Source organism: Marmota flaviventris, chromosome 12, assembly GCF_047511675.1.
Source record: "Marmota flaviventris isolate mMarFla1 chromosome 12, mMarFla1.hap1, whole genome shotgun sequence".
NCBI lineage: Eukaryota > Metazoa > Chordata > Mammalia > Rodentia > Sciuridae > Marmota > Marmota flaviventris.
Genome location: NC_092509.1, coordinates 69,728,658 through 69,754,424, shown reverse-complemented (window position 1 = coordinate 69,754,424; position 25,767 = coordinate 69,728,658). Strand labels below are relative to the sequence as shown.

Sequence of the window (25,767 nt, the reverse complement as noted above, 5' to 3'; positions counted from 1 at the left end):
AGGTGTCATGTGCTAATAATTTTGTATGTATGTGTGTGTGGGGGGGGGGTGTGCAGGCATGTTTGCAAGTCCCTTTGAAGCCCAGGGCCAAGCCCTCTCTTCTTGGTCTATGTAGTACTATCATTTCATTTGAACCAAATCCCATAAAGATCATATATTAGGTCATACAACCTTCTCTATATTTGGGTTATCTTTGTGCTTTTGAGTCGTCTTTAAGATACAGTACCATGTAGAAATCCAGATGTCTTATATTTCAGGGCATTTTATTCAGATGCAAAACACATTTTTTATATTTTAAAACAGTAATAAATGAAAAAATCTTACATTGCACAACAAAACTGAATCATTGAAATTGCATTATCTGTGCAATGTCAAAACAATGGTACAGTAGGGGCTGCAGTTGTAGCTCAGTGGTACAGTGCTTGCCTAGAATATGAGGCACTGGGTTCAATCCTTAGCATCACATAAAAATAAAAGTATTGTGTCCATCTGCAACTAAAATAAAAACAGAAAAAATAAGGTATACTAGATACAAAAAGCAAATACAACTTAAAAGATGTTCTTTCTCATTAAGAGAAAACCTTATGGGGCTATCTATACTGAGAAAACTGCCCTCTTGCACACTACTGTTTTCTTCACAGATAAATAAAGCAAATTATAAGAAAAATACTGGTTCTTTTAGATCTTCAAAGCCTCCTTTTCTTCTCCTGAAAGTCATATACACATTAGGCTAATACCTGTTCTTTTTTTATTTTTTTTAAATATTTAGCTTTTAGTTGGACACTATATTTATTTATTTTTATGTGGTGCTGAGGATCGAACCCAGGGCCTCACACATGCTAGGCTAGCGCTCTGCTGCTGAGATACAACCCCAGCCCCTGTTCTATTTTTTAAATATGAAAAAATATAAAATAAATATTTTTATCCCGAATCTTCAACATTTATTAGTTACTACTGTAAATACTTTTATGTAGCTTCCCAGAATTTTTCTAGACATAAGGGTTTTCTTTTTTGTTAATGTAAGCAGGATCATGACATACGTATTCATCTGAATGTCACCTTTTATTTGTTTTGGTACTAGGGATTGATCCCAAGGGCACTTCACATCCACTGCTCCCTTTTTAAATTTATAGACAAGATCTTGCTAAGTTGTTAATGTTGGCCTTGCACTTTTCTGATACTCCTGACCTATCCTCTGGAATGCTAGGAATACAAGTGTGCAACACCACATCCAGCCAAGGTATGTAAACTTTTAGAGAAAAGAAAAAGTCATTTATCTTGAAGATCTTTGTCAAACAGAATAGGATAATCTCCTAAAAGTTCTTTAATATCTATGTGAGATAACCATGTAAAATAATTAGTACCCGATCCAGGTTGTTCTTTTAATGTTTCCTTCCTCCCCTTAATAGAAGTCTTTTGGATTTATGCTGATTCTTTAAAGAATTGATTTTTATAGGAACTCAGGATGCAAGTTTGCCCTGAGTCTCAGAGGAGACTTTGGACTTGAACTTTGAGCAATCTTGGAACTGTTGAGACTGTGGGGACTCTTTTCTAAAAGAAGGCAAAGTTATACTCTATTGTTTTAGTCAGCTTTTTTTACTGCTGTGACTAAAAGACCCAAACAGAATAATTGTGGAGGAGGAAAGGTTTATTTGAGGGCTCCAGTTTGAGTTCTCAGTCCATATGCAGACAGCTCCATTCCTCAGGACTCCAGGTGAAGCTGAACATCATGGAAGAAGAGTGTGGAGGAGGGAGGCAGCTCACATGATCAGGAGGAAGCAGAGAGAGACCTCCACTACTTCATCTTGCCACACCCACCTGCCTTCAGTTACCACTCAATCCCATCAGGTGATTAATTCACTGATTGGGTTAAGATTCTCACAACCTAATCATTTCCTCTCTAAACCTTTTAGAAGTGTCTCGCATGAGCTTTTGGGGTACACCTCACATCCAAACTATAACATTCCACCCCTGTCCCCAAAAGCTCACACTCATCTGACAAAGCAAAATACATTTAGTCCATCCCCAAGAGTCCCCACAGTCTCAGCAGTTCCAAGACTGCTCAGAGTTCAAGTCCAAAGTTTCCTTTGAGACTCAAGGCAAACTTGCATCATGAGTTCCTGTAAAAATCAAGCTATTTACAAGTTTCCAATATATAAAGGTACAAAATAAACACTTAGAAAACATAAAGGTACAAACTAAACACTTAGAAAACATTTAGAAAAACAGAGGCCTTCGAAAACATTTAGAAAAACAGAGGCATAGAGAGAAAGGAAGGGACAAAAGCCAGGCTGAAATCCAGCTGGGCAAACAAGTCCTATAGTTCTCTCTGGCATCTGGAGCATATGATATGATGTCCTCTCCAAAGAACTTGTATAGATTACCCCTCTGGCTTTGTTGGTTGCAGCCCAAATGGCCTGATTGTCTTCTTGATCCTGCAGCTTTCCTAGGATGATGCTCCACGTTACTGGCATTTCTTAATCTTCAGGGGTCTCCATCAGAGCTTTGGCTTCCTCCGCACATCTCCATGCCTAACCCTCTTGGGGGCTGCCCACAGAGACTCCAACCCTGCTGCACTTTGCCTGGCTTTCCAGGCCATCCTTTGAAATCTTGGTGGAAGCCTCCATAACCCACTAACTCCAGCATCCTGCTTTCCTGCAGAACCAGCACCACATGTTTGACACCATGGTCTGCTGCCATCTGGAGCGGTAGCCATGGCCCCAGGGACCCTGGCTGCAGCAGCCTGAACACTTCTGAATAAACTTCCTAGTGCATGAAGGGTGCCCCATTGGTGATTAATTCACTGATTGGGTCAAGGCTCTCATAACCCAATCATTTCTTCTCTGAACCTTCTTGCATTGTCCACACATGAGCTTTTGGGGTACACCTCAAAAACCATAACATCCATAAATGTATGTCAAAATAATACATTCTATTGTCATGCATAAGGAAAAAAATGCCGATGGCTTATAGTAATACAGAAAACTTAAAAAAGCTTTGCCTCAGCTGGATGCAGCAGTGCACACCGGTAATCCTAGTAGCTAAGGAAGCAGAGTCAAGAGGCTCATGAGTTCTAAGCCAGCCTCAGCAACAGCCAGACACTAAGCAACTCAGTGAGACCCTGTCTCTAAATAAAATACACAAAATAGGGTTGGGATGTGGCTCAGGAGTTGACTGCCCAAATTCAATCTCCAGCACCGCCCCTCCCTCACCAAAAGATTTGCCTCATACAGTGACCACATGATGCCATCAACATAAGATAAAATTAACATAACTTTAATTTGGTCATGTTTATGGATTATCATAGATATTCTTTTTCTTTAAATTTTTCTACAACCAAATAGGTGAAAGGCAAAATAATAAATTAAGGAAAACTGGAAGGGCAGGGGAGTTATCAATAAACTCATAGAGTCCCATTATGGGTATCTTTTCATTTTCACTTTTTTTTAAAAAATAAAGTTGAGAGACCATCTTTTAAATACAATGTGTACATGTGTGTTGTTTTTGTTACTTAACATTTTATCATGTTTCCTTGCATTAAAAAACAAGGCTTAAGGCTTAAATTTTGTCAATTTTAATACTGTTATTAAACACCACTAAAAAGCATAGAACTACAAATTGGAAGTAATCTTCAATTTTATCATGGAGCCTCATTTTACATGAGCAAAACGGGAACCCAGCCCTTAGTCTAGGTCTCACAGCTGGAGACTGTAGCCCATCTCTGCTGTCATATGTTCCCCACCATGATGTGTTTGTTGAGCAAACCAACCAGGAGCATTACAACTGTAAGCCAAAAATAGAAGTTTATTATCTCAGACATTTTGTTATAGTAACAGAAGAAGACTGTAAGAAATCTTCAATTGAAACATGTATCTATTGCAAAGGATCCTTTTCATAACATTTTCAAAAGGTCTTTCAGGAAACCATTGCTTTGATACTGTATAATTTACAACTATATCTATTAATCCCTTTACTGAGGATGTTAAGAAACAGGATATTATCCAATTCTCCAACCTATCTAAACTCAGAGTATGCATTTCCTTTCCTCTTTACTTATAGTTTCCATTCTCTTGCCTTTTTCTTTCACTTAAACTACATTTCATTTCAATCTTCAAAGTTACAAGTTATCTTGGCTTATTCTCATTTTGAATGAGTACTCACCTTCAGTAGTTTCCTGAGACAGGGCAAAGGCTATATATGACAAAATAAATATATATGAAAACATTGAATTGGAAAATACTGAAATAATTTCCTCTAAATTCGAGAATGAGACATAGTTGCTTACTCAGCACTCTTACTTAACATTTAGCCAGAGCAATTAGGCAAGAAATAAAAACATACAAATAGGACTGGGGTTGTAGCTCAGTGGTAGAGTGCTTACCTAGCACATGTGAAGCACTGGGTTTGATCCTCAGCACCACATAAAAAAATAAAGATATTGTGTCTATCGACAACTAAAAATACTTTAAAAAAATACAAATAATAAAGGAAGGGCTAGGATTGTGGCTCTGTGGTAGAGTGCTTACAAGCATGTGTAAAGCACTGGGTTTGATTCTCAGCATCACATATAAATAAATAAAGGTCAATTGACAACTAAAGGAAAAAATTGTTAAAAAATTAAGGAAGTCAAATTATCCTTGTTTGTTGATGATTCTACACATAGAAAACCATAAGTGCAGCCAGGCACAGTGGTTCATGCCTGTAATACCAGTTGTTTGGGAGGCTAAAACAGGAGGACTGAGAGTTTAATACCAGCCTCAGCAAAAATGAGACACTAAGTAATTCATGAGACCCTGTCTCTAAAGAAAATACAAAATAGGGCTGTGGATGTGGCTCAGTGGTTGAGTGCCCCTAAGTTCAATCCCCAGGCTCCCCTGCCCCAGAAAAAAAGAAAAGGGCCACACCAAAGGTTGACTAGTGTGGCCATTTAACACTAATTCTCCCAGTACACAAACATGGGGGAGGGTCTGTCTTTCCACCTTGTAATGGCTTCTTCAGTTTCTTTCCAGGTTTGTTTTGTCTGTAGTGAGTAAGATTATTTTCCTAATTTCTCAATGAGCTCATTAATGTTCAGAAAATCTGATTTTCCTAAGTTGATTTTGTATTCAGCTACATCACTAATTCAATTGTTTTGAGTTGGTTAAGACTAGTTTTGTGACTTAATATATGGTCTATTTGAGAAAGACTCATACATTGATGAAAATAACTATGCATCCTGCGGCTGTTGGGTAGAATATTCTATAGATGTCTACAATGTCCATTTAATCAGAAATATAATCTAACTGATATTTCTTTGATTTTTTTTTTCCTGGATGACCCATCCATTGATGAGAGTAGGGTACTGAAGTCACCCATTATTACTGTTTTGGAATCTATCTCTAATAGTGTTTGTTTATCTTCTGGTTGTTTTGAATATTCTGTTCATTCTTTCATCTCATTCATCTTACACACTTAATGGTTAATGACAATGATAATGTTTGATGCTTCCTTATTTCTCATTTGCATATCTATTCTCTTCTAGTTAGACTTATTCTTTTACATGTTCCTATAATTTTTCTTCCTCTTCTTGTGGGCTTGCCTTAATTATGTTTTGTAATTTGGTCCAGTAGTCAAGAATTCCCTTTCTTCATGGTTATCTTGGAAGGTCTTTACTTCTCTGTCAATTCTAAAGGATAGCCTTGGTGAACACAGTACTCTTGGCTGGCTCATTTTTTTTTTTGTCTTTCGTGACTTCAAATACATGGATCCATGCCCTCCTGTCCTTTAATAGAGTTCCTTCTGAGAAATATTCAGTTAGTCTAATGCGTCTGCCTTTAAATGTACCTTGACACTTCTCTCTTGCCACGTTTAATATTGTTTTCTTGATGAAGTATGTTTGACAATTTAACTACAATGTATCATGGAAAAGTTCCTTTCACAACATATCTCTTTGGGGTTCTATATGCATCGTGTATATAGATGCCCATGTCTTTTGCAAGATCTGGGAAATAGGTTTTTTTTTTTTCCCCCCCTTGGATACTGGGGATTGAACTCAGGGGCATTTGGCCACTAAGTCACATCCCCAGCCCTATTTTGTATTTTACTTAGGGACAGGGTCTCAGTGAGTTGCTTACCGCCTTGCTTTTGCTGAGGTTGGCTTTGAACTCATGATCCTCCTGTCTCAGCCTCCCGAGTTGCTGCGATTACAGGCATGCGCCAAGGCGCCCAGCTCATTAAATAGGTTTTTTTTAATGCCCCCAACCTGTAGCTCTTCTCTCTCGGGTATGCCAATGAGCCAGATATTTTGTCTTGTGATGTTGTCCCAAATCTCTTGTATGGCAATGTCATACCTACTCAATTTTCTTTCTCTACTAATATTTCAAAAGTTTCATCTTTATATGTTATTCTTTCTTCTATTTTATCCATTCTAATAGTGAGACTTCCAACTAAATTTTCTGACATTGAACTTTTCAGATCTTTCTTGAATTGTTTTGTTAATTCATCCAGCTGTTTATCCTTTTATCACATACTGCTTTTAACATTGTTCTCCTGAAAGATTCTTTGTGTGGCATTTCATCCACTTTGATATCTTTGGAATCAGTTACTAAAGAGTTATGAACTTTTGGAGGTGTTCTATTACGTTGCATCATATTTCATGTTTCTAGGTTGAGATTTACCAATCTATTGAATTGGACTCTCTTCCACTTTTATGTGATGTCCTTCTTAGTGGCTTCCAATTGATGATATGCCCTGTGGTGTCAAATTATTGTATAATGTTGAGTTTACCTCCAATTCAATAATGCAATCTCTCTGTGGCTTCTTGGGCTATGATTAGTGGGTCTGGACACAGTGCATGCCATACTGAAGTCTGAGGTATCTACTATCTGGGCAAGTCTCACAAGAGTGGGAACCCTCTCATAATTCAGGCATGTTTAGTGTAGGCAGCAGAGTAAGTGGAGACATGGAGGTACACCCTCTGGAAACCCCTACTAGGTGGTGGAAGTTTCTATAGGCACTGTTGATATTGGCTCTATTACACAAAAGCAATTCTGAGGTTGATTACTCCAGTTATGGTGAAGGGCCTGAAGTTCCTCCATTTCATGGGGAGAGTCAGGGTCGAAGATCACAGCTTCCCCTCTGTGGCACTCACATTCAGTCTTGCCAGGAATGCACAATCTGATATATGGGTGTGACCCATACAGAGGTCTGTAGGTGTGGTGTCCACATCGTGTGTACTATTCCTCTCTGCTGTTACTATGGGAATGTCCATCCAGGAAGGGGACTTCAGACCTCCACTTGAAGGCAGGTCATTGGCCAGGAGCTTTTGGCCCTTATATTCTTTTTAAGTTGTAGTATCCACCAAGACTGTGGCTAGAGTTGGGTTCAATTGTGGCTAGAGTTGGGTTCAATTCCTCAGCTGGGCTGGGAGTATAGTTCCAGTGATAGAGCACCTACCCAATGTGCACGAGGTCCCAGGCTCGATTCCCTGTACTGCAAAAAATAAAAATAAAAATAGCCAAAAATATAAAATAAATATGAATAATAGCACCAATAAGAACAAGAGAAAAAAATAGGGGGAAAAAAGGAAAAAGAAAACAAAAGTTAAAAAATAAAAAGGGAAAACAAAAAATATTTAAAACAAAAAGAACAAAATACACAAAAATGAAAATTCCCTAAGGTGCTTAAATAGGGAGCAAGTCAGATTATACTATGTCAATTGTAAATAGCCCCTATTTACAATTAAGCGACTACTTAAAGCTTCTTCCCAGGTATCCCATGGACAGAGTGACCAGAAGATTTTCACCCACTCCCCAATCCTTTCAGTTATAGTGTCTGCCAGGTAAGTGATTTGTGCTAAAAATAGGTGAAAATCTCTCTCACCAGCTTTACATGCTGAAATGAGCTAGTACACCATGAGCACTTGGTAGTGTTTCAGGCTGCACACTCAGGGTGTAGCAAATTCTCAGTGCTGCAGCACAGTCCTGAATATCTCTGAAGGTGGGGACGAAGGAGACCCAGAAATCTGTGCTGGAAGATGATACAAGTTCACTGGGAGATGATACAAGTTCCTCTACAGAGGATTCACTGGGGCGCCAGGTCTCTTGTCTGTTAAGACTGCGTTTGTCTGCACAATGTCAGATTTTATGTTACAGAAATTCAATGGGACACTCTTTCACTTACAACCCTTCCCCTCCTCTGACCATGCTGCCATTCAATAGGCACTGTTTCACTTGCGATTCTATTATTCAAAATCTCTGGGTTCTACTGTCTGCTTTTTACACTGTTGAATTCCAGTGCTCTCCCACAGCCATCTACCTTGATATTTAGCCACACACCTGTTGCTCTAGTTCTATCTTGTAGAAAAGAAGGCAAGTCTAGGTGTCTTTTATCTGCCCTCTTGCCTTTTTTCCGTTTTTCTAATATGGCAAATTTAACCATTTATCAGTTTCAAAACCAAAAAAACAAGCAACATAATATGAAAGTGATTTTTATTGCTACATGGTCTCTACTATACTTCTGTGGAAAAGCAGACACAGAAAGAAAAAGAGTGCTTACATTCTGCTTAAACCATCAGACTTCTGGAGTATATATATCTAAGTGATTCAACTAAGGGACCATTACAAAGGTAGGGTTGGGTTAAGGAAAACCAACTAAAAATACGGAAGCAGCTAGGGAATAGTCAGAGCAAGAAGGCTTTACACCCCCAAATCTGAAGAAGTCAGGGGAGAGACAGAGTATCATAAACCAGAGAGAGCTATGCATGTGTGAGTTGGCATACTGAAAAGAACCTGTCCCTATAGAGGAAGATAGCCACTGAAAAATATAGATAAGCCGAGAGGAGAGATATATAAAAACAAATATAAACAAAAAAACAACAATCTCTCACTTTCCTAAAGGAAGTATGCTGAGGTGTTACAATTCCTTTTCCACAGGACTACAGCTGGGGAGAAGATGGTAGGCAGGAAGAGATACAGAGAAGAACCAACACAGGATTTAGGAAAAAGGCAGTGTAACATGGGAACACTACTCTCATAACCTTCAGGACAACACAATCTCCAAATATATGATGGTACAAGATAACCTCATTATCTGCCAAGAAGGAGAAGCAAATTTGGTAACAGGAACATCAGGAAAGCATGGTATCCTATAATAATCCTTGTCTTTGGTGTCTGCCACAATGCAATCTATTCTGAATTTTACAACCGTACTCACCTAAAACATGACTTTCATCATTCCACTTCATTATTATAAAAACCATCAGTGACTTCCAATTACCCAAAATTCAACTTAGTGAGACATTAAAGATTTTCCAGATACATAGTGATCCCATTATCTTTCTTTATCCCTATTCTCTCTTAAACACTTATACATTAATTAACCCCCAATCATTTATGAACTACTTCATTTTACACACTGGCGATAAAGCAAGAAACAAAGGCTCTGCTCTCATGGTACTTATGTTCTAGTGAACACCAAAAACAAATGAATACAAAATATCACACGTGCTATAAAGGCAAGTAAAGCAGCTAAAAGGAAAATACTGTAAATGTGGACAGGATGCTATGGTTTAGATGTACTTTGTTACCCAAGTCCAGACAACTAAACGTAACTTTTTTTTAAAAAAAGCCTGAAATCTTAACTACCCAGCTAAAATTAAAATACAATTTAAGTATAAAACAAGTTCTGTATTTATGTGTGATGAAGGTCTTGTAATTGTATTCATTTATGATATACTTTTCAAAAATAAGGATTTGAATTATTAAACATTTATTATAACCACAGTGTTGCTGGGGCAAGGCATATTTTAAAATATCTCAAAAATAATGCTTTAAGACTGTTAATAATTGCAATGATTTAAACTTCTAGAATATTACCATAACACTACTTACATTACATGCCAAAAACTCTAATAGTTGAGGGCAAAAATTTCCAGATAGCTATATTACTTGACAGGTTCACTTGCTTCTTAAAATATTTTAGATCAGCATTTAAAGGAAGGCAAAAGAAAATAATTTCCAATAGAACTGAATTTAAAAAATAAAGACTTAAGAATACAGAAAGGGCTGGGGATGTGCGGTAACGCTCTCGCCTGGCATGAGCGGGGCGCTGGGTTCGATCCTCAGCACCACATAAAAATAAAATAAAGATGTTGTGTCCACCGAAAACTGAAAAATAAATATTAAAAAAAAAGAATACAGAAAGAGGTAATAAAGTGATTTTGTTTTTTACCAAGGTTTCAATAGAAGCAAATACACCCAATAAATCCTTTATAAAGGACTCAGCTTTGTAACTATTTTGGAGATCTAAGTCATTGTCTGCAACAGGAAACTAACTTGAAAAAAGTTATCCAATTATTCACGAAACATCTCAACTTAGATTCTTATGCATTCCTACTTTATACCTTGATTTTATTTCACTAGAATACCAAAGCAAACCAAAATCAATTTAAATGAATGGGTAATTCGAGGTCCTATAAGCCCTAGAACAAATGTATTGTATAACAGGAAGAGCTTTCTTGCCTTGACTGAAGCAATATAATCGTGGCCAATGAAATTTTGCCAATTGAAAAAAAAAAATACATGCCTGATTTTTTTGTCCCCCTAAAGTGTAGGAGAGTGCTTTATTTTATTTTTGATACTGGGAATTCAACTCAGGGGCATTCAACCACTGAGCAACATCCACAGCCCTCTTTTGTATTTTATTTAGAGACAGGGTCTCACTGAGTTGCTTAACGCCTCGTCATTGCTGAGGCTGGCTTAGAACTCACAATCTCCTGTCAGCCTCCTGAGCTGCTGGGATTACAGGAGTGGCCACCACACCCGGCTTTATTTTTAACAAATACAAATATACTTCAAGTATTATGGTTGGTAAGTTAACTTTTAGGAGATGAAAATGATGAATTGATATGGGACAACTATCATAACTACCCTCTCCCAATGAAGCTCATCTTCCAAAATTCATCTTAAATTTTTCATTTGTAAAACCTAGACAGGCTCAACCATATCTTTTGTGACTATCAATAAAATTCGATTTTGTTCATCCACATTTTTTAAATGCTCCCTGATATTTTTATATTTGATAATAAAAGGAAAAGGTCACAAAGTAATTTTTTAAAATAAGAATTGCTGGGGCTGGGAGTATAGTTCAGTTGGTAGAGTGCTTGTCTCATAAGCACAAGGCCCTGGGTTCAATTCCCCTGCCCACCCCCAGCAAAAAAAAAAAAAAAGAATTACTGCCAAGCACAGTGGTGTACATTTGTAATCCCAGCGACTTGGGAGGCTGAGGCAGGAGGACAAATTCAAAGCCAGCCTCAGCAATTTAGTAAGGCTCTAAGCAACTCAATGAGACCCAGGTTCTAAATAAAATACAAAAAAGGGCTGGGGATACGGCTCAATGGTTGAGGGCCCCTGGGTTCAATCCCTCATACCAAAATAAATAAATAAATAAGAATTACCCATTTTATGTGATGGGTAACTCTTTGTCAAACTTGGCTGGACATTATTGATCAAACATTATTCTAGGTATTTCTGGGAGGGTTATTCAAGATAAAATTAACATTTAAATTGACAGACTGAGGAAATCCCTCAATAATGCACATAGACTTTGTCCAATCAGTTGAAAACCTGACTAAAAAAAACAGATGGACCATTTCCATGGTAAAAGAGATTTCTTCTTTCTTCCTATCTGCCTTTCAACTAGGACATACTTTTTTTTATACCTTTGGACTCACACTACATCATCAGCTTCCCCAGGTCTCCAACTTGCTGACTCACCCTGAAAATCTTGAGACTAGCCAGTTTCCAATAATTGCATGAGTCAATTTCTTATAATCAATCATGTACACACACATATATTTTTTCTATTGGTTGTATTTTTCTGGAGAACTCTAATACAAATCATGGCTGTTTCTTTTTTTTTTTTTTTTTTTTTGTAGGGGGTGGGTACCAGGATTGAACTAAAGGGCACTCATCCACTGAGCCACATCCCTAGCCCTATTTTTTTATATATTTTTTTAGAGACAAGGTCTCATTGAGTTGCTTGGCACCTTGCTTTTGCTGAGGCTGGCTTAGAATTTGCGATCCTCCTGTCTCAGCCTCGCAAGCTGATGCACACTGCACACAGCTTATGGTTGTTTCTTTCTTTAATATTTTTTAGTTGCCAGTGGATTTTTCACTTTATTTGCTTATTCATATGTGGTGCTGAGGATCGAACCCAAGGCCTCACACATGCTAGGCAAGTGCTCTACCAACTGAGCCACAACCCCAGTCCACTCATGGCTGTTTCTTAATAACTGTGTGACCTTAGCTAACTCGGTTAACTTTCCTGAACCTATAAAATGACATAACATTGAGAAAGAAAAATTAATTATGTAAAGCATTGAGCACAGGGTCTGATACATGGTGCTCAACAAATGAACACTGTTGTTATCATTATAAGACTCTATTTTGAGGGGGGGGGGGGGAATCCAGGTGAAATTGGGCCTAAAGATGAATACTTAGAGGCCAGGTATAGCGGCTCTGGTGGTAATCCCAACAACTCAGGACCCTGAGGCAGGAGGACTGTAGGTTCAAAAAGTCTCAGTAACTTAGCAAGACCTTGTTCTCAAAATTTAAAAAGGGCTGGGGATGTTGACCCAGTGGTCAAGCAGCCCTGGGTTCAATCCCTAGTATCGTTAAAAAAAAAAAGACATATACTTGATGAGGAAAATTAGTATCGTTAAAAAAAAAAAAAAGACATATACTTGATGAGGAAAATATCAATGTGAACAGGAATTGGCAGATTACCCTGGTCAATGGGAAAATGTCCTTTATTTTTTCTTTTCCTCTATTTTCATATTTCCAAGAAATCTATTTCTAATTTTTATCACCGCACACAATTTTCTATATGGGAAAATTTAGATGGAATGCTTAATAAAACACTAATTAAAATCTTGTTTAAAAAAACTTTCTAAGTATACACCTCTACTTTCTTGATTCAATTAATTAAACTTGGTGGATATAAAAATATAAACCTTCTGATAAAAGATTTTGTAGAGGTACTAAGTTCAATGAAAATATTAACCACTTTAACATACTATATATTTTCAAAACTAAATCTCAAGGTATGTGTCAAAAAATGACAACATACTTTGCCATCATTAGCCTTTTATAAAATTGAGAGTAGTTTCAATTTCATTTTGCTGAGAGCTCTGGCTACTAAAGCTTTATGATAAAGATCTCCCTCCCTTTACATCAATAACTTCTAAGAAAGGGTAAGTACAATCTCTTCATTGTGCACCCTTCAATTTCAGGATAGGCAGGGAGGTATCATTGTGCAGAAATTGATTCTGTTTCAAATGCAAACAACCCATTTACCAACCAGTCTTAACCGTAGAAGTGTCAGAGGTACTGGAATTTTTACTTCCAGTGAAAAAAGAGAAGAGACAAGATGGTGGATAAAACGTTTCCTTTTCACAACTCTCCAAGTGAGAAAAGTCAGAACAACAAAGCAAATACTATATTCTGAAAAAGAAGGAAAACTCTGAGAAGTAATAAAGAAGTAAGGGGAAACCTAAACAGCATGGAGAATTGGAAAGGGAATGTAGAGAAAAGTACAACACAGGTCACAATGGTTTGGCTCCCCAGTGAGGGAATGACACTACAAACATAAGGTAAGCCAGAGGGTACAATCAATCCTGATTGTAACTTTAGACTGGAAGTTCTAACTGAAAGAGAAATCCACAGTTCATACAAATTCTAGATCCAGTTCAGGACCCAGTTATCCCACTCCTTGGTATATATCCAAGGATTTAAAATCAGCATACTATAGTGATGCAGTCACACCAATGTTTATAGCAGCTCAATTCACAATAGCTATGGAACCAACCTAAGTGCCCTTCAAAAAATGAATGTATAAAGAATATGTAGTATGTATATACAATGGAATATTACTCAGCCATAAAGGAGAATGAAATTATGGCATCAGCCAGTAGATGGACAGAACTGGAGACTGTCATGCTAAGTGAAATAAGCCAATCCTAAAAAAACCAAAGGCCGCATGTTCTCTCTGATATGCCAATGGTAACACAAACTTATGCAGGGGTGGAGGGGGATAGAAGTTCATTGGATTAGACAAAAGGGAATGAAGGAAAGGAAGGGAGGATGGGAACAGAAAAGACAGCAGAATGAGTCAGACATAACTTTCCTATGTTCAAATATGAATACATGACCAGTGTTAAGTCCACATCATGTAAAACCTCAAGAATGGGAAGTTATACTCCATGTACGTATGGTCAAAATACACCCTATCGTCATGTATATCTAAAAAGAATAAAAAAATAATCTGGGATAAAATACAAATAAATAAATCCAATTTGGGTATCTGAACTGAGTTTCCCCTCCTGCATAGCAAGATAGTTTTAGAGAAGTCAATACAATATTCAGCAATTCTCAAGAGTGCTTTAACCAAAAGCCATCATAAGAAGGATCCAATTGTTAGGGACCAAACTGCTCTGAGGTGCAGAAAACTTGAAGCAATCACAGTTCAGGGTCCCTGTGAACACCCTGCCACACTGACTGGGTGTGAGACCAGCCATAGCTGGCACAAGCCTGCTGAATGGTTTGAGTAGCAGGAAGCAGACTGAGGCAGACAGCAGAACACAGTGATTGGTGTCCTCTATAAAAAGCAAGACTACTTTCAAGTATTGTTATGAAGGAAGGACCCAGGCCTGAATGCATCCAGACTGAGGGTGGTAAAATGCACAGTTCCTGGAGTGCCTCCCGCTCCCATGCAGATTTTGCAGGGTTTATTCTCTCCCCTCACACCTAGAGGCATCCTGGATTGAATACTTGCCACACCCTCAGGTAAACAGACTGTAGTCAGCTGGGCTAAATTTATGCCCACCTGGGCAAAACCCACAAAACACCAAATCTTTGCTGGAGAGAAAGGATGGCTATGGCCCAGACAATGACCATGTACTGGGCACAAAGACTAAGGGGCTCTGGGAAGAGGGTATACCTGCTCAGAAAGTGTTTCCAATTAGATCATTTGAACTAGAAGGAATTCTTGGCTTTTTTTCCCCCATCTATTATTATTTTTAATGGCACCTTTTCCTTATTTTTTAACCTTTTTTATTATAGCATAATAGGATCCTCTCCCCTCTTCTATTGTCATTTATTTTTTTTTATTTTCATTAACATTTCCCTTTTCAGTTTATTCTATAATATTTTCCCCTTTCTTTTCTATTATTATTGGTAGTGTCGTTTAATTGATTTTTATTATATTTCCATATCTAGTTTGTTTTTATGTTTTTCTTCCTTTTGAGTGGAGTCTGGATCAAGCCTGGTAGCTTGCATGTATTAAGTGGGTACTTTTCCATTAGCAAGGCAAGAAAAAGTGTACTTTACTTCAGCCACAATCTGGTACCACTCAAACCTTGCTGAATACTTCAACTTTAAGAATAGGGGAGAAAAAATCCTACTGCCATGGACCTACTTTCAAAAAAACATGGCTGACCAGGTCCTGAAGTTCTGCTCCTGACATCTGATCCCATAGTAACATGAGAAAGAAGTAGCACAACTGGGGCAGAAACCACACCACAAAGAACCTCAGCATAGGCTGTTCCTATACCTTGCAGACAGAACTAAGTTGACAAGACTGAAGTCGTAACCACAGATTTACCAATTACAACACATCTGCCTAAACTACCAGAGAGAACCCTCTCTTCTAAGACCTCCACAGGATACAGGTTTCTCAGGCTCCAACACACTACACACTTGTGTCAAAACTCATCAATCACATCCAGAAACAAGAGGCAAACTAACACTAAGTCCATCTGGAATTAAATTTAACATTACCAATAAACTAACAGCCCTGGGTACATCATTAAGAGAAGGCTATTTCTCAAGAAGGCCCTCCCAGAAAAGTAGAAGATATACATATACCCCCCAAAATGGGCAAATCTCAAAAAACAAATAAAAGAAATATGAAAAAAACAAAGTAATATGGCTCTCCAAAAGTTCGTAACTCTCTAGTAACTGATTCCAAAGACATTAAGGTAGATGAAATGTCAAAGAACATTCAAAAGAATGTTAAAAATGATCAATGAATTCAAAGAGGATACAAATAAAGAGCTGAATGAGTTAAGGAAGACAATGCAGGATATAAAAGACCAAGGCTATCTTTACTCCACATCTAACTTATCAGTTTCCTTAAAGAGAGAGAGAGAAAGAAACTTAACAACCCAACCATTAGAAATTGTCCCACATTAACATTTAATATTCGGGGTTTATCCTTGTCTTGGACTTTCCAACACCACCTAATGAAGTCGAAACCTGAGGATACCACCCTAACAACAGAAGTGAGGTCACTGTGACAAGTCAGACCACTCTTCAAAGTCAAAACTGCAGCTCATTTTCCGCTAACAGGGCTTATTTCCAGAACTTCTGTCCTGCCACCCAAAGAAGTGGAGAAGGTGGATTTCAAAAGTTGTTTGGCACCAATTTCTTGGAACAAACAAACAAACAAAAAAAAAAACACGAAGCTTTCATTTGGCTCCTGGAAGGTCACCCTGGTATGCGTTAGGCTCTGCCCTGGGTTTGTGGCACCTGCGCTGGACCCTCACCCAGTGACCTTCAGGTCCCTCCCTGTGCTTGGCCCGAGGCTGGAAGGCCCTGTCTTTCACAGCGCGGAAGCGATATCGCTCCCGAAGCCACGCCGCCTCAGCCTCGGGAGCATGTTCTCTGAGGTCCAGTGTCACGACCTCCCCCTCCACGTCGGCCATCGACCGCCCACTGGACTCCCTCCGACCCAAGTCCCGCTCCCCTAGTGATTTCGACCCACGCCGCCCCCCACATGCTGCCCCAAGTGGTCCTCCAAGAAGAAACCTCGGTTCAATGGCGCCTATTCAGGGCAAGGCCGCGCGAGGGGCTGGGCTAACACGCGGAGGGGACCCCCTCGGTTCGCGCCTCGGGAAACGCCCCCTTCCAGCACCACGAGTCCCCGCGGGCCTCCCACGAGTCCCCGCCGGAACCCCGTCCTGAAGGAGGACCCACGGAGAGACAAGAAGGGACACAAGAACTGCTTCTCTCTCCCGCCGCAACCCCTTGCCCGCGTTTACCTCAGGCGACCCCAGGGAAGCCGCCGGAACTAAATTTAGAAACCAGCGTAGTGCACGCTCACGTGCGCGCAGCCGGGAGGGGCGGGGGCGAGGGGCGGGGGCGAGGGGCGGGGGCGAGGGGCGGGGGCGAGGGGCGGGGGCGAGGGGCGGGGGCGAGGGGCGGGGGCGAGGGGCGGGGGCGAGGGGCGGGGGCGAGGGGCGGGGGCGAGGGGCGCAGCCCGGTGAGTCATCGACCCCGCCCCAAGCGCTGGAGAACGCGCTGACGTCAGCCGCTTCCCCGAAAGGTGACGTAAGCGCGTCTCGGGGAGGCCGTGGAGCTGAAGGTAGAATGTTCAAGGAGTTTCGATGCCTTAAAGGAACCACGACTGGGATCGCCCCTCACCCACCTTAGATTCAGACCCTCTCTTATTCTCCTTTGTACTGAGGACTTCTGACAATTGAGATGGTGATGGAGCTACTGGATCTCATTGAAGGCTCCTTGGACGTTCCCGAACCTCCTCCCAGAAGCCCTCCTTGATTAACCTCAATTACTCTATTCTCCTGACCCAAGAGTCAGGAAGAATTTTCTGTGGTTCTTGACTCCTTTCCTCTTTTCTACAGGCTCTGAGCTTATGCTTATGCCTCCGCTTATAGAGAAATGCTGTGGTTTAAGTTTATTTAATCCATTAACTTGGGCTGACTACACGCATTTATTACTATAACAGTGGTCCACTTTATTCTTTGAATAGAGCTCCTTACTGTTCTGCCACCGCAAATTATTTTTGTTTTTGCATCTTATTTTTAAAATGGACCTGCCTCTTTCTCTTCCTCTCTCCCTGCTCCTCCCTTATCTCTCCCCTTCTCTAATCTCAGGGAAACAGTATCACCTTTCTTCCCCATTTTAGGAAGAGTTATTTGTCCTTGAGCACACCCACCACCGAGTGAAGTATTCCAGACTTTGAAGATGGTACCGGAAGATCTCAGAAATGACTATCTTCTAAATTAACAAGTGAATTATAACTCCTACAGAGAACAGGTGGAATGAGGCCTTTGAGTCACCTCTTTAAAACCCTGTGTTCTTGCTGATGGGCACTGTCACTCCTTTGGGTCAGGAGTCCCCTATGTGTCTTCTTTGCTAGCAAAGCAATAAACCTCCTTTTTCTGAATTGGCATCGAGGACAAAGACTGAGCTTTCAGCAACATTACTGTTTTAATTTTGTTCAAACTGTGATAGCGTGTGATCTGAAAACAGTCATTTAACTTCACAAGGTGTTAAATTCCTTAAACATTCCTACACTAATGTTGCTTTTGGAAGCTCCCAGAGGGCAAGATCCCTGTATTACTTGATAGTTTCGCACTACTAAAACATCCTTCAGTAACGATTTACTGAAGCTACTGTTTGTCAGATATTTTCGTTATCTTTCCTCCCCCTCTCATTTAATCCTTATAACTCCACTCAGAGGTAGGAACTATTGTTCCCATTTTATGGATGAGGAAAGAAATTGCCACACAGTAAGATTAAGTTTCTCTAGATCACACAGCTAATGAATGGTAAGCTGAAAGTCATTCCTAGGTCAACCAGAATCTGAAGTCCACATTTTGGGAGTTAAGATTGGCTCATTGTCCCTGTCCCAGTCCCAGCCCTGTCACATCTACCCTTGACCAATTCCTTTCTGGAAACCAGTGGCCAGAAGAATTACCTTGTTTCTCTTCTATCACAATCCCCTTTCTACTCTAAAACAATGGACAATTTCCTATTGGAACAGCATGTTCATGCCAAAAACAAATTAGAGACAATAACAGCTTCTTAAAGTTTTGAGCAAAATGGTGGTGAATCTGTGTACTCCAAACAGAGCCAAGTGGGCAAGCAGCTGTCAGTTCTATCTGACAGTCATTACTGGTCTTTGGCTAAATATCATTGCCCCATCTTCAGGCTACACCAAGAACAGGTGCACCAGAACAGCTTCTGCCCTCCAGCTTACCCCTGGGGACATTTAGAATTGATACCTGTTTCCTCCCAGTTTCCAGTCACCACCAGACTCCATATGTCTGCCTGCTTCTGCCTCTGGTGCTAATGGAAGCATTTGGTCTTTCATTTTTTGGGGGGTTAGGAGGGGTACTGGAATTGAACTCAGGGGCACTTGACCACTGAGCCACACCCCCAGCCCTAGTTTGTATTTTATTTAGAGACAGCATCTCACTGAGTTGCTTAGCACCTTACTTTTGCTGAAGCGGGCTTTGAACTTGCGACCCTCCTACCTCAGCCTTTCAAGCTGCTGGGGTTACAGGCATGCAGCACAGTACCCAGCTGCCCATTGGTCTTTCTTGTTCTGCCAGGTTTTCAGGTGTCTGTGGCCACTGTGTATGTGTTCCCTAGGAATTAGAGACAACTACAGGTGACCTCAGGTATTTGGTGGGGAGATATCTGTGGGGACAGCACCTTCTCTGACTGGGTTGTGGCTGGACACACAGATGGAAGCTACCCTCAGGCTAACCAGAGCAGCTCCTGTTTCTGTTTTGTATCTAAAGAACTAAGGTCCAGGTGAGGTGACCTGCCTGAAGTCTCATGGGCTGGTAGTGGTAGAGGGTCCTAGTCAATTGACTTCCACCCTTTTTCTTTTCTTTTCTGCTATAGGAATTGAATTCAGGGGCACTCGACCACTGAGCTGCATCCCCAGTCCTATTCTGTATCTTATTTAGAGATACAGTCTCACTGAGTTGCTTAGCGCCTCACTGTTGCTGAGGCTGGCTTTGAACTTGTGATCCTCCTGCCTCAGCCTCCCCAGCCACTGGGATTACAGGTGTGCGCCACCGTGCCTGGCTCAGCCCACTTCTTTTTAACATGGATCATTCACGGCCCTGTTATATGACTCAGGACAGTTAGCATAAATGTGCATGGTAAACTATCATGTATATGACAAAGAAGAAGACAGACAGTGAGTGGCATGAGGGGTCTGAAACCATAGGGAAGACTTGGAGAATGTGACTTCTGAGGACTGCTGGCTGTCTTATCTTCCCCTTTCCTTCTCTCTTCTACCCAGTTTCCAGACAGGCAAGGGGGCTGTTCCTTCTCGGACCTAAGAATCATTTTCCCAGTGGAATTACACTCTGAAGTCCATTGCCATTTTTAAATCATCAGTAATAAAGGCCTTGTGTGTCACTGCAGGTTTTGATTTTTTATCTCCCAGTCTTCACTCCCCAGCATTTCCCCAACCCAGAAGTCCCATTAAATGTCATTAAGAGCCATAAATGTAACTGGCTACTAATGTGGAAGGATTGTGATCTCTAGCAAACAGCCCCGGCAAGCAAAAGAGCAGCAATCCTGGGTCTGTTCCCAACAATGCCCGGTGACTCACTGTGTGACACAAAGCAAAGAACTGCTTTTGTGGAGGGAGAGATATTGGGTGGTGGGACACACGCTCTTCCCTGACAGAGAAAGGAGGTTGGGCAGTGGGTGGGAGAAGACAACATTCAGCCAGCTCACTGAGGATTAGAAGCTCAGAGGTTCCTGCTTGAATCCAGTAACTCCTTAGTGGTGCACAGGTCAGCTGTGACCTCTGTCTACTTGAGTTTCTGCCTCAGACAGGGCCACTAAGATGGTTTGGGCTGGATTATGGCACTTGCTCTTCATGACATCACTCTCATTGGTTAGGAATGCACCCTGATTATCCCTAACTCCACTTTAATAACTTCTTGTAGATCTACCCTCCAGGAATTTATTTGAAACTTTCTTTAATCTATTTATATTTCAGCCTGTAAAAGCCTTTCAAGCAACAAGTTGCTTCACCATTTATGTAAAAACACTTAGGTCCTAAAACACAGAAAGTACAATGCAAGGATCTGTTGTAATACTAACAAAAATAATTTGATGTTATAAACAATAAACATAGTAACTATAACTTGATGATAATTATTAATTCAGATGGCCTCACAGGCATATTTTCAGTCAAAATCTCCCTCCTCCCCTCCTCCATCAAAAAGTATTTACTAGTGGAGCGCAGTGCTGTGACAGATGTGACTGCACAAAAACCTGAGTCAACAGATTCCATGTCCTCGAAGAACTTATCGTCTAAGATCAAGATATGGTAGATGCTAGCCTTAGCTGGGGCTGCTATAACAAAATACCATAGACTGGGTAGCAGAAACAATAGACATGTATTTCTCACAGTCCTGGAGTCTGGGGAATCCTAGATCAAGATATAGGCAGATTCAGCATTTGAGGAAGCCCAGCTCCCTGGATTGCAGATGGCTGCCTTTTTTTCTTCTGTTTTTTGGTGGGTGGGGGATGTGGGGGTGGGGGTGGGGTACTAGGGATTGAACCCAGAGGCACTTAACCACAGAGCCACATCCCAGCCCTTTTCATTTTTTATTCTGAGACAGAGTCTTGCTAAGTTGCATAGGACCTTGCTAAATTGCTGAGGCTGGCTTTAAACTTTTGATCTCCTGCCTCAGTCTCCCAAGCCTGAGGATTACAGGTATGCACCACTATTCCTGGCTACATGGCCTCCTTCTTGCTGTGTCCTTACCTGGCCTTTCCTCAGTGTGTGCCCATGGTGCTTTTCCTCTTTTTATAAACCCTCCGATCCTATCATGAGGGCCCCACCCTCCCACTGCAGTCTAAACCTAATCCCCTCCTCAAGGGCCCACCTCACTGTGGGTTGGAGCTTCCAAATGTGATTTTCATTGAGCCTAAACTCTGCTCAATGAATGCTGGATGGATGGGAGGATGGGCAGAATTTAAAAAGAGACTCTCATGTGCTAACTGGGTAGAAGTCATTCATACACACACACACACACACACACACACACACACACATATATATATACTTTTTAAAATAACATCTTAACCAGAGATATGAAAAATTGTACTGTATATGTATAATAAGAATTGTAATTCATTCTGCTGTCATTCATTTTTTAAAAAAAAATCAATAAAAAATAAAATAACATCTTAAAGCAAAGTTTCTGCAAAAGTAAAATATTAAAATTAAAATAGGTCTTTGTACATGAAAATACTAAGTTCTCTAATTGTATTCCAAGATGGTCATAAATATATTTTAATGGCTGCCTTGGACCTGGAGGACAAACATGGAGGGAGAGGAAATACCCTAACTTTATTGTAGTTCTGTGTGTATGTATGTGTGTGTGTGTGTGTGTGTGAGAGAGAGAGAGAGAGAGAGAGAGAGAGAGAGAGAGAGAGAGAGAGAGACCGTGCTCTCCTCAGATTGCCCCTGGAGCTCAGTGACTGGTGGCCTAGCTATTCCCTGGGCTGCTGAAATGATACATAGAGAAGGGAGTGGAAAGGTTGCACCCCCTCTCAGATATCATGGGTTGACAGGAGTGAGGAGACAGACATGGGTTCCTGAAAGAGGAAGACCAGGCCCTGTGGCCATTTCCACTTTCAGTAATGACCACACCAGAATGAAGCTTTAAAAGCCAGCTGATTTGGTAGGTGAGTGGATAAATAAATTGTGGTACGTCCAGACAATGGAATATTTTTCTGTGCTATAAAGAAACAAGCTATCCAACCAAGAAAAGACATGGAGGGAACTTAAATGCACGCTATGCAGTGAAAGAAGTCAAATCTGAAAAGATTACACACTGTGTAATTCCAATGACATGACATTCTGGGAAAAGGCAAAACTTGAAGACAGTGTAATGATTTGTGGTTGCCAGGGGTTAAGAGGAGGGAATGTTGAAGAGGGAAGGGACAGAGGATTTTTAGGGCAGTAAAATTACTCTGTATGATAGTTATATTATGTCATTAAAATTTTGCCCAGACAAATGGAATGGACAATACCAAGAGTAAATTCCAATGTAAACTTTGGACTTTGGGTGATAATAATGTGTCAAGTAGGTTCATCCTCCATAAGAAATGAACCACTCTAGTGGGAGATGTTGAAAATGAGGGAGGCTATACTAGTGGGGGACTGGATATTGGGGAAATCTCCATACTGTCTGCTTTATTTTTCTGTGAATCTGAAACTGGTCTACAAAATAAAATTTATTAAAAAAAAAAAAAAAGCCGGGCAGGGTGGGGCACACCTGTAACCCCACAGGCTTGGGAGGCTGAGGCAGGAGGATCACAAGTTCAAAGCCAGCCTCAGCAAAAGCAAGGCGCTAAGCAACTCAGTGAGATCCTGTCTCTAAAGAAAATACAAAATAGGGCTGGGGATGTGGCTCAGTGGTTGAGTGCCCCTGAGTTCAATCTCTGGTTACCACCACCAACCCAGCCAAAAAAAAAAAAAAAAAATGCCATATGAGCTGGTAACAATTTTCTGTAGAGTTCACTTTACTGTGGAGTCACATAGACTTGGGCTGATATCTGAACCCTACCACCAGCCAGCTTTGTAACCTTGGGAAAGTGACCTAACCCCTCTGATTTCAGTTTACTTAACTCCACAGGGCAGTTTGAGAAATAAATTCAAAACTGTATGTAAAGAGTCTGGCACAGAATCTGGAATATATAAATAGTAAATATATACAACCCCCCCACCACCACCACCAGTTCCTTCCACAAGTCTATCATTATCGTATATTCTGATGGCTGGTTATTTCAGTCAGGCCACTGGAGGGATGCTATCTTGGGTTTAAGTATTTCTTCTAATAGGAAGGGAATCTGCACGAGGGGGTGACTGTGTGACCCCAGATGGTCAGAGGTGTTGGCCTCAGCAGGCCAGACATGCACTTGAGCCCAAGAGCCAGTGTCAAGCCCCTCACTCAACTTTCTCCCACGAAAAGGTCAGGATGATGGAAGGCTGTCATATTTAGATGATGGCTCGTAGGGAAGCCTCGGTGGGTTAGTCACCTATGATATGACATCATATTGCCACTCAATATAGTAACAGCTGTTGGTTGCTTTAGGGGGCAGGGGTGGGGTCAGCTCTAGTAGACCAATCATGCTTTGAGGATAAATTGGATGGGACCGGATGGGAAGACATGACCAGAGGAGAAATCCTCCAGTTAAATAGATTGTTCCACAGTTTCCTAAGGATTTTCAACACTTCACCTCAAAACGTGAGTCTTGGCTTTTCTTTGTTTCAGGGCCAATGCGGGGCGCTGGGGGGGGCATTACAGTAGAAAAGCATTTGCTCAGGAAATCTTTAGCTGGGGGAATGTACCCCATAGCCAGGCTGGGTGGGTACCACCCTGAAGAGAGTTGGGAAAGTGAGAAGATTGATGCACCAGATACGTAATGTCTACGTGGCACTCAAAGAGGTGGTCTGCAGGGTGGGGTCGGAAAGGCCTGGAATTGGGGTGTTACAGAATTTCTAGGGTGGATTAGGCTTTTTACCTGCCCCTTCATGGGTTACATAACAAGGGTGGGGCCAAATCAGCACCCGACAGAGGCAGTGATGTCGTCTGAGCTCATCCTAGAAGAAGCTGTGGTTTAAGGATACCACTGATCAGGGCTGTGGTCCATCTGGGGTACTGATAACTCATCTCACTGTGGGTAGCCACTAGGAATGGTTAACCCATTTCTTCCTGTGTGTTCTCCCCCTTGACTTTCCTCCCTCTTCTGGGGCCTCTGTGTTTGGGAATGGAATGCTCTATGTTAGCAGCATAAGATGGGTAGCTTAACTGAAGTGGAGAACTGCCTCTTTCAGTGTCCAAACTGGAATAAGTCCAGAGTGAAGAGGCTAAGAGGTTAGAGAGGACAAACCCTAGGCAAGAGTCAGGAGACTTTGTCCAGAAGCTGGTTCTGCCACTGACAAGTTATGTGACCTTGGGCAAGTCATCGTCTTGCTCTAGATTTTGGTTATTCATCTCATCTGTAAAAATATGTGTACTTGGCGTACTTCCAAACCAGCTGGTATTCTCCAGTGCTTGAACTGTAGGTCTGCTGTTCTCTTGCTGGCAGACTAGAAAGGGCACAGGGCTTGAGTGTTTCTGCCACTCCATGTGCAGCATTGTTGGACCAAGACGCTCCTTTTCTGAACCTGTTTTTCTGTTTATGAGATATGGGGTTATTATGAGACATTGGTGAGATAATGTGCCCGAAAGCCTTTTCTGAGGCAATGTGAATGTATTTAAGAGACATCCTGAGTTAGGACAGAACTGCTGGGTAAATCTGGCTGGATGGGGAGAATTGGGGTTATTGAACAGGTTGAACTCTGACCAGGGCTATAGGGCAGAAGTCATGGTCAGCCAGGCTATGGAAACCTCCAGTCTTGTCCTGCTTAGTTATAAATGATGCTACAAACTGCCAATAAACGTGGGGGAAGCTGGCCAGGGTGAAAAGTTCCACTGCTAATGAGCAACCACCCAATTCCCAGGGATGACAGAGAAGAAAGGTCCTGGAGCATGCACATCTGGAGTGCTCAGCATCATTTCTTTTGATTCGAAACCACCTCCAAGGGGAGACATGAAAATAACAGATCAAGACTAAATAGTCGGGCTGGGGTTGTGGCTCAGCAGTAGAGCGCTCGCCTCACCCATGCAAGACCCTGGGTTCGAGCCTCAGCCCCACATAAAAATAAAGGCATTGTGTTGTGTCCATCTACACCTAAAAAAAATAAATATTTAAAAAAATAAATAATAAATAAAATAATAAATGAATAAAATAAAGGTGTATATATATATATATATATATATATATATATATATATATATGCATAAATTAAAAAAGACTAAATAGTGTTGATGGGCTGGGGCTGTGGCTCAGTGGTAGAGCGCTTGCTTAGCATGTGCAAGGCCCTAGGTTCCATACT

At 41.0% G+C, this 25,767-nt stretch overlaps 1 long non-coding RNA gene across 1 annotated transcript; it reads right to left on the bottom strand.

The window, feature by feature from the left end:
* Positions 1-1,041: 1,041 nt before the first annotated feature.
* LOC139701405 (uncharacterized) lies at positions 1,042-17,157 on the bottom strand. Its single transcript, XR_011703978.1, has 2 exons — positions 17,078-17,157; positions 1,042-7,470 (listed from the first exon to the last, which is right to left on the bottom strand). It is a non-coding gene; the product is annotated as an uncharacterized lncRNA (long non-coding RNA).
* Between the last annotated feature and the right edge of the window lie 8,610 nt (positions 17,158-25,767).